This window comes from Mchenga conophoros, linkage group LG6 (genome assembly GCF_057382185.1).
Source record: "Mchenga conophoros isolate Kocher_MC1m ecotype Shallow Benthic linkage group LG6, M_conophoros_male_GT1.1, whole genome shotgun sequence".
Classification (NCBI taxonomy): Eukaryota; Metazoa; Chordata; class Actinopteri; order Cichliformes; family Cichlidae; genus Mchenga; species Mchenga conophoros.
The window spans coordinates 8,612,363-8,621,584 of record NC_140531.1 but is presented as its reverse complement, the minus strand read 5'-3'; the positions used below and the strand labels follow the sequence as shown (position 1 = coordinate 8,621,584).

Below are 9,222 nucleotides of genomic sequence, written 5' to 3'. Positions count from 1 at the left end.
TCAAGGACCACACCGTATCACCCCCAATGTAATCCCGCCGAGAGATTTAATCGGACTCTCTTGCAGATGCTTAGGACACTCGGCGACAAAGAAAAGCAATGCTGGAAAGATCACCTTCAGCAAACAGTGCACGCTTACAATTGTACGCGGCATGAGTCAACAGGGTATTCCCCTTACTTTCTGTTGTATGGGCATCACCCCCGTCTCCCAATAGACTTGTTGTTTGGCCTGGTTGGGGAGAAAAAAACTGTGTCTCACAAACATTATGCTGAAAAGTGGGCAGAAAAGATGACTGAGGCGTACAAGATAGCCAGTGACAATAGTAAACTGTCCAGCGCACGAGGCAAATCCTACTATGACAAAAAACTCAGGGGTGTCGTCTTGCATCCTGGGGACGGGGTCCTCGTTAGAAATCTTGGTGAAAGAGGTGGGCCTGGAAAACTCAAGTCATACTGGGAAAAGAGTATCTACGTAGTCAAAGCACAAGTAGCTGACAACCCCGTGTATGTCGTCTACCGAGAAGCAGGAGATAAGGATAAGACTAGAGTGCTTCACCGTAACTTGTTACTACTTGTGAATGACTTACCAGTTGAGGCCCCACAGCACATTCCTGAACCTACACCAAAGAGACAAACAAAATCAAACAACCTGCCAGGGGACAGAGGCAGGAGGAGGCAACAGACTGAAACAAGTGACTCAGACTCTGAAGAGAGTACTGGAAAATTCTGGTTGAGGCTTCCTGTAAAAGAAAGAGAGCCCATCAAAGGAAAGACTTACCATAGGATATCTACTGCAGAACAGCCCCACCCAGCCTCCGGTGAAGAAAACAGTCATGCGAAGGTACCCATCAGGGAAGAAAGCTGTATTGGCCGGCCAGTCAGCCAAGATCAAGTCAGTCTAGGAGACAACTTTCCAGAGGCGCTTTCACTACATGACCCAGTTCCATCAGAAAGTGCAGATGATGAACTGTCAATTCCAAATGAGGACGAACTGTCTGCACGCACCCCTCCACGATGTTCTACTAGCGACATGAGAAGGTCGACTAGGGAGAGGAAACCAAGGCAGATGCTGACATACCAAACACTGGGTGAACCATCGTACCAGCCTCATCCTACAGTTGCAACGCTCTCCTCACCCTACATGCCACCATGGACAGTTCCTTATCATATTCCAACACCCACATGCTTTACACCTCACCTTTCATATGCTTACACACCTTACATATACACACCTTTGTTATATTGAATAAGTGTATGTGTCAATGTTTTTGAGAAAAATTGAGGTTTGAATGCCAGGAGCCATTCTTATTTTGTCAGGGAGCGTGTGACACACTGTAATGTGTGGTCACATTATGTGATTTAATTTTTGTACATTGTATAAGCTTTTAGGTGTAGTTTTGTTAAGGAAGGGCCTTAATCTTGTGATTTTTGTTGGAGATCCAACATGTGGTGTGATCCCTAGTTACGCCACAAGGGGGCACTTCCGCCCCAGTGAGATGGTTTAGTGTGACGCTACTGCTCGTCTTCAGATCTGGCAGAAGCGAGAGAGGAAACACACTACCTGTCGTCCATCTCATAATTTATCTGTTTTTTTCAGGTTAGTAAGTAATAAGGCCACACATGTGGTCCACATAATTTACATGCCAAATAAGGGTAAAACCTGACCAGCAGTTTGTTTTGCTGGGATCTGTATTCGTCTGTTTTGCTCATTGAAATGTGTTACGATCGAGAGTAGGAGCTAGCTTAGCTCGCCACATCCTAGAGTAGCTGTTAGCTTTGTTGTTTTCTAAACTTAAGGCACCCTCTTGTAACAAAAGTACACCACGGCTCCTGTATATTTGAGTTAATGTGTTCGCAGAGACAGTTTGATATGTTGTCACTGTTATTGTCTAAAGTTAGTGTAATAACCTATAATAATTCTGATCGCTCTGCAATGTTGATGTGGAGATTTCCACTACACAGATACGCCATTAGTATATGGTACAATACTGGAATGTTTGCTTTATCAAACGATGTGTGAAAAAAAGTGTGATTTATAGCTCTTAGTAACAAACAACAGAGATGACTGTTTAGATTTTTGTTTATACTATTATTATACTATTTTAGTTTATTCTGATTTTGGGCTTTGGGAATGTGAGACAGAGATGTTAAGAAGTTTTTGCAACCTGTTGTGAACACATGAATGTGTTTAAATAGAGATCTGGCAGAAGCGAGAGAGGAAACACACTACCTGTCGTCCATCTCATAATTTATCTGTTTTTTTCAGAACCAGACATAATCTGTCAGCCGCCCTCTTGCTTGGGGTGTGTTACAGTTACATTCTATAATACTGGATTTATTGTTCTACGAAGGTTTGAATTTTGAGAGTGTTTGAACAAGAGAGAAAAGTGTTAAAATGTTCATGCCTGTCTGAGAAAACTGTATAAAGTGTTTAGTGAGGGGTTTTACAGCCTTAAAACATCTATAATAATTGTAAAAAAAATAAAGTTGGCTACTTCACAGATTTCACTTATCGTGGGTTATTTTTAAGAACATAACTCCTGTGATAAATGATGGACCACTGTATACACAGATTTTAGAGTAACATATGCTCTAAACAATGTCTTTTTGGGTGAGTCTTGCATATTTCAGCAGGATAATGCCAGGCAGCTTACTATTACAACAGCATGTTTTTGCAGTAGAAGACAGTCCAGACCTTTCACTAATTAAAAACCTTTGGCAGAAATGAAATACATGATGAAGATGATACAGGATCATTAAGCAATTAAAATCCTAAATCAGATAAGAATTAAACAACGTTCCTCTCCTCACAGTCCAGCAGCTGGTCTCCTCAGTTCACAGAAGTTTACACACCATTGTTTAAAGAAAGAGGGATGCTACACAGCAACATAGCATCCCTTCATGGTCCTGTCTGAGCCATTTTTGAGATGTGTTGCTTCCATTAAATTCAAAGTGAGCTAATAATTTTCTTAAAATGATCAACTTCCTGAGTTTTCAAATTGTATGTGTTTTCTTTGTTCTATTGTTAATATAATCTGAGTTCAAGAGATCTGTAAATCACTGCATTATGCTTTAATTAATTTTTTTTAATGGTGATCCATCGTTTTTTTAAATGTTTTATTTCAGTTAGGAAATGCTGAAATGCATATAATAAAGTATTGTGTTTATGTAGCTTGCAGTAGGCACTAGAGTACCAGTCCATTTAACATTTAGGAATACTTCTGAAAATTATATAGCTCCTGGCCATGTCCCGACACATAAATCCTGAAAACCTTATGATTATAACTGATAAACATTAACACAGTTGATTTGCTTATGAATGGTTTAAATGCAGTATTTCTTGCAGAAAGATTCACACAGATTTCCATGACTGATTTTCACAATCTAAATCAAATTAGTGTAACTTATGGGAATGTGTGCTTTCTTTGTCCAAGCTGTTTCTTTTTATTGTGCACAAGCTGTGCATTTGTGCATTCTTGCTTGTCTAGAATAAGCATTTTAACTTTCACTGTGTGAGCAGCAGAAAATTCAGCTGCTTGTGTGCTTTGAAGACGAGGTCCTTAGTAAGAAAAAATGCTGCAGTTACAGCCCTGGAGAGAAGGAGGAACGTGTACTGTATGTGTGTGTGTGCATGCATTTTGTTGACGCTTCCTCACTCATGGCAATCATGGCAACAAGGATTCTGAAGGGTAAAAGTACAAACTGTGATCTCTTTTCTCCTCAGTGTTTCAGCAGCTCTCATTTTCTCATATAATCACAGAAACCTAGTGTACCCCACTCCCCAACCCGCTTATTTCTCTGTCTCTCACCTTCACTCTGTTTTTCTAATTGGTGTGCAGCATCCACCCACCAGCTGTCAGGAGAGAGCTCCATCTTGGAGCTCAGAGCCAGGCAATTACTGTCTAGCCAAGCTTATGCCATGAAGACCCAGTCAGACATCCAGAACCTCCCAGAGGGCTCCGCCAAGGCTACCCGGTGACAGGGAGGGCAAAGCGGGTCAAACGCTGCAGTGGTCCCACCCCACCTCTGACTTTAGATCCTCTACAGCTCGTTCTTCGCAATAGAACTGACAAACATGAACAGAGCACAGCCACGAGGTCCTGAGGGGGAGGGGAAGAGGAGAAAAGATGCAGCAAAGGAAGGGCCGAAAGTCAGAGAGGGACAAATAACACAGAACAAGCAGAGTGCAGCGTGTGAGCGAATAATAATTGAGCTGATTAAATGTACAACATGTTCCTGTCAGTGAATCTGAGGAATGCTGCAGTTTGAAGGAAGAAGATCAGAAGATGCTCAATAGGTAAAAAATAAAAAAGTAAAATGAGAGATTGTTTAAACCATGCAGACAACCCAACTTCCTGTTGTGGACAACAGGGTGGGCGTTGCAATGGAAGAGAAGTGTTTAAGGAGGATGGAACAGATGTGGGTTCAGTTTAAGTAAACAGCTCTCTGCATTTACCTGTGACCCAGCAACAGCTGGAACTTCACATATGGGCATAACTTTTTATCACCTCACATAATGGGCTGTGCTAACTGAAGCGCCATTGACACAAAATGCAAAGGTTGGGTGTAAATTATTAGATTTTTTAAAGTCAGATGTTGAAAATAAGAAATCCCGCTGCAGTTAAAGGGAAAATTTTCACACATATCTCATATTCTTATATTCCTTAACGTCCTAAATGATCAGGCCCATTTGCATCTTAAAGACCTCACAGTATCGTATTGTGCCTACAGGCACTTCAGCTCTCAGACTGCCGGCTTACTTATGGTTTGTTTCCAAAAGTACAATGTGAGGTAAAACCTGCAGTTTTCATGCTCTTTTTCTGTGAAACTTGAAATCAGCTCAAACTTTCTTTAATTTAGTTAGTCAGGATGTTTTATTCATGGCAGTTGCATATCACAAAATATGAAGTTTGTGTTTTATCTGGTTGGTTGTTCATGTTCTTCTGTTCTATGTTCTATGCTTAAGTCTGGCCATTAATATGAAACTCATTTCAAAAACATTTGAAAAGTTACATACTTTGTGTTGTGGTCCGTGGGTTTTGTTGTGCCTATCTGTGGGCTTTGGAGTGTTGAAGTTTACATTTCCTACTCTTAGGTACTCTTAGGTATTCAGGTTTCCAAATCTTAGTGCTTCTTTGTCTGCTGTTTAGGGTCTGTTTATTGATATACTGTACGGTTTCTTAGTTCCAGGGCCCTATTTCAGGAAGCCGGTTTAGTGCAAACTCTGAGTAAGTATACCCTGAGTTAACGAAAACTCTGGGTTTTCGGTTTCACAAAGCGAGTTTAGATTAATTCTGAGTGAGTTACTATGACGACACACTCCGTGAAGCTAACCTGCCCCCTAGCAGGTTTACTTCAACTAACCCTGACGTTCTCCGCCTCTTTGTCGGAAACCTGACTGTAGGAAGTGTCAGACATGGCGTGTCCCTTCCTTGAAGAGCCAGTAGATGTTGAAGCCCAAATTCTCCGCAGAGCTCTCCGCCGGGAGAGAGTGATTAGAGCGCGTTTGGACATTTTATCATTTCCTGATGATTTCCTGTGTGAACGTTACCGTTTTTCAGCACAATCTACAATTTATTTGAATAACATCCTCAGGACTAATATTGCTCATGTGACACATCGTGGACATTCTCTCAGTTCTGTACATATTATTTGTATCGCACTTCGGCTTTTTGCAAACGGGAGCTTTCTGTATAATATTGGTGACGCTGAGCACGTTTCCAAGGCTACCGTCTGTCGGGCAGTCAGGAATGTTACAGTTGCACTGAAACGTCTCCTGTAGTCGTTTGTGGTGTTCCCCGGTCATAGACCCACAAGATTTATCAAAGAGGGATGCCACAAAATTGCAGGTAGCAGGATGAACATATTTTTGAACTACTACTTAAATTTTACATTTATTTTCACGGTTCCCAGGCGTGATTGGCTGTATAGATGGTACTCACATTCCAATCATTGCTCCTTCAGTAAATGAAGGAGACTATGTGAACAGGAAGTCTTTCCACAGCATTAATGTACAGGTACATAGTTCCCTGTAGCATTTCAAACTAACAAATTATTTCATTATTAGTAATGGATGCTAATTTGTGTTCTCTGCACTGTGAAGATCATATGTGATGCTGCCAACATTATCACAAATGTGGAAGCCAAGTGGCCAGGCTCTGTGAGTGGTGGTGGTGGAGGACCCCCACCTGTTTTTCGGGCCTCCGCTTTTTTTCTAGTGGCCATAACGGGTCACATTTGAGCATACAGAGTAAGCAAATATGTACTTGTAATGCTCAGATAATTTCAATAAGTGCTTACAGAGGGGAAATTAATGTAGCCTCTAACTGCAATTGATTTACATCGGACAAACAGACCAAGCACTATGGCTCATAATACAATTACACCATACCTGTTTGGACTATATTTTTATATTTACTTGCTGCCAGGAACGTTTGGGGCCTGTTGGGTTGCACCTGCGCTCACATCACATCACAAAATAAAATGTATGAAATAAAAAATAAAATAAAATATAATAAAATAACGTGTTAAATGGGTGGAAATCCCTAGATCAACGTTTAAATTAACACTCACGCATTGACTCTGTCGGCTATGTTTTGCCATGCATGCTCCCTTTGTTTTGCAGCTGAGGCTGTGTTACTTTTTTTCTGCAAAATTTGCATGTTATCGGCATATACTGCCATCAGAATTTCGGCCTCAAGCGCTGTAAAATACATTGACCGCGCCTTCTTTCCCTCCGTCTCCATGGTGACTCGCTTAATCTGTGCTCCACTAATCAGGGCTTTATGTATCCTCGTGCGCGCGCTTAATTTGGGGTTAAAGCAACTCCGCGTTGATTGAACGAATTGTTATCAGCCTTTCTGAAACCGAATATTCCGAGTTGGACAGTTCGGGGTTACTCAACCCTGAGTATCGTTTTTCACTCTGAGTTTTCTAAACCGGCTTCCTGAAATAGGGCCCAGGTGTTTTACTTATTTGTTTTAGTCACTGATATTCTGTCCTCTCAGTTTCTATTAGGTTTTAGTTGCAGTTTTATTCCATTTAGTTATTAGTTCTCGGGGTCCATGCGCATCCCAAGCTCCCCATATTCAGTGACTCAGTTAACCATTTCCTGTTTTATTTTGTATTTTCTCCTGTGTCTCTTGTTACTAGTTTTACTTCCTGTCTGTTATTTTCCTGGATTCTGCTCACCTGTGTTTTGTCGTCCTCCTGTGTCCTATTCCTCTTATTGGCCCTCAGTGTTTATGAGGGTATTTATAATTCGGTATTTACGTTGTTCCTTGTCACATTGGAGTTTTTTGGTTTGTTTTTATTTGTTTTTTAAATCCTTGTGTGCCTCAAGAGTCACGTTGTCTTTCTTTTGTTGGACCTTTGTTTATTACATTCACCCGAGGAACTTTGTGTTTTGGACATTTCTCCAGGTATAAACCTATTCCTGTACAAATATGGGTGCCTTTCTGTTCTAGACGAGCAAGCCTGAGTCTACATTCAGGTCCTCAACCTTTCAATTACTGACACTTTATTTCTGTAACTAACTTAAATCATGATCAGTCTAACCATAGAATAGTAGTTACCACCACCTCGCAGCATGATCCTGTGTTTGAATCCACTGGCCAGGTTTGTGTGGAGTATTAATGTTCTCCCTGTGTACTCCAGCTTGCCAAGGAAGCTGAGGGCCAGGTGGAAGGGATTTCATTAATGAATGCTCCTCTTTTATAGTGAACCAGACGACCAGTGTGTGTGCAGGGACAGCTGGAAAGCTGTCCAAAGTCATTAAGGTGCCAACCAGGAAACTCTGTGGCTGAGCTGCCTGGAGGAAAGCATCTAGCATTTAACACACTGTGTAAATAAAACTGTTGCAATATAATCGCACGCTGTGTGGGTCCGTGCTGTGTCAAACTCTGCATTTGTCCTTCGACAGACGAACAACCTATCCTGGGTGTGCCCCACCTCTCACACTATGACGGCTAAAAAAGGCCCCACACCCCCTGAATTGGTCAAGGTTCGAGGTTTCTTGAGCTTTGTCTCTTTAATTCTTAATAATCTAAAATCTGGGAATAAAAGGCTTCTAATAATGACTCTGGTAACAATTATATAAATGAACCATCAACTGTGAAAGATGGCACCTGTGTGTTTGGCATGCCGTCTATCGCTCTCTTCTATTTGTTTTATTTTATTGTTTTTAGTCAATTTTGTGCAACATGTCAGCCCTACATTGTTTTATGATCGCCAGACATTATTGGAAATAGGCTTATCTACCCAAGCTTTAGCTCGGTTTGGAAATGACAACCAAGGCTTTCTGCCTCCCGATTTGGAAGTAACACCACCTCACTGGCGCTCCTTACCATTGCCACTGGATGTGCGGAAGCGACGCAGGAGACGGGGTAACCGTGGAGGTCGCCTTGTCAAACTGAGACTCAGGATCTCTTGTTTTCCTCATGAGCTTCGCTCAATTTGTCGATCCTGCCCACGACTCTTGGTGCCGTTGCATGCTTTGGACCCGGTGGACTCCTGCTTGGTTCCTGTTGTGGGATCTCTCGAGAAGGGTTCTGCAAAACCCTCTCCTCTCCCACATCTGCGTTGGCGTGGAGTGGACCAAACAAACCTCCGACCTGTGGATCTGGTTGTTGCTGCCTCGGAAGCTCCCGAGCCAATTCCTCTCAGGTTGGGATTAATTAACGCCAGATCGGTGGCAAATAAGACATTCATTTTGAAGGAATTTTTCACTTCCCATGCACTGGATTTTCTTTGCTTGACTGAAACTTGGATTCCACCCGGTGAGTTAAGTGCCTTTTCTGAATTACTGCCGCCTGGCTGTGCCTTTTTTAGTGTTCCGAGAGTTTCTGGTCGCGGAGGAGGGCTAGCTGTTGTTTTTAAGGCACAGCTTGACTTTAAGCAGCTATCCCCATCAACACGCCACACCAGTTTTGAACTCTGTTTGTGTGAACTGGGCTGTTGTGTGCGATTGTTTATCGGCCCCCAAAATATAACAAGGAGTTTTTATCCGAGTTCTCAGAGTTTCTTGCTGACTGTGCATCACGGTATGACCAGATCCTTTTACTTGGTGATTTTAATATACACGTCTGCTGCCCGGGGAAGCCCCTGGCTAAGGACTTTCTGGACTTAGTGAACTCTTTTAACTTTGTTCAGTCTGTTAAAGGTGCCACTCAAGAACGTGGTCACACACTGGACTTGGTTTTATCACATGGTTTATCTGTCCAAA

At 42.0% G+C, this 9,222-nt stretch overlaps 1 long non-coding RNA gene across 1 annotated transcript; it reads left to right on the top strand.

Annotated features, from left to right (window-relative positions):
- Positions 1-1,413: 1,413 nt before the first annotated feature.
- Positions 1,414-7,785, top strand: LOC146572032 (uncharacterized). The gene is made up of 3 exons (XR_014892888.1): positions 1,414-1,596; positions 3,839-4,296; positions 7,719-7,785. It is a non-coding gene; the product is annotated as an uncharacterized LOC146572032 (long non-coding RNA).
- The last annotated feature ends 1,437 nt before the right edge of the window (positions 7,786-9,222 follow it).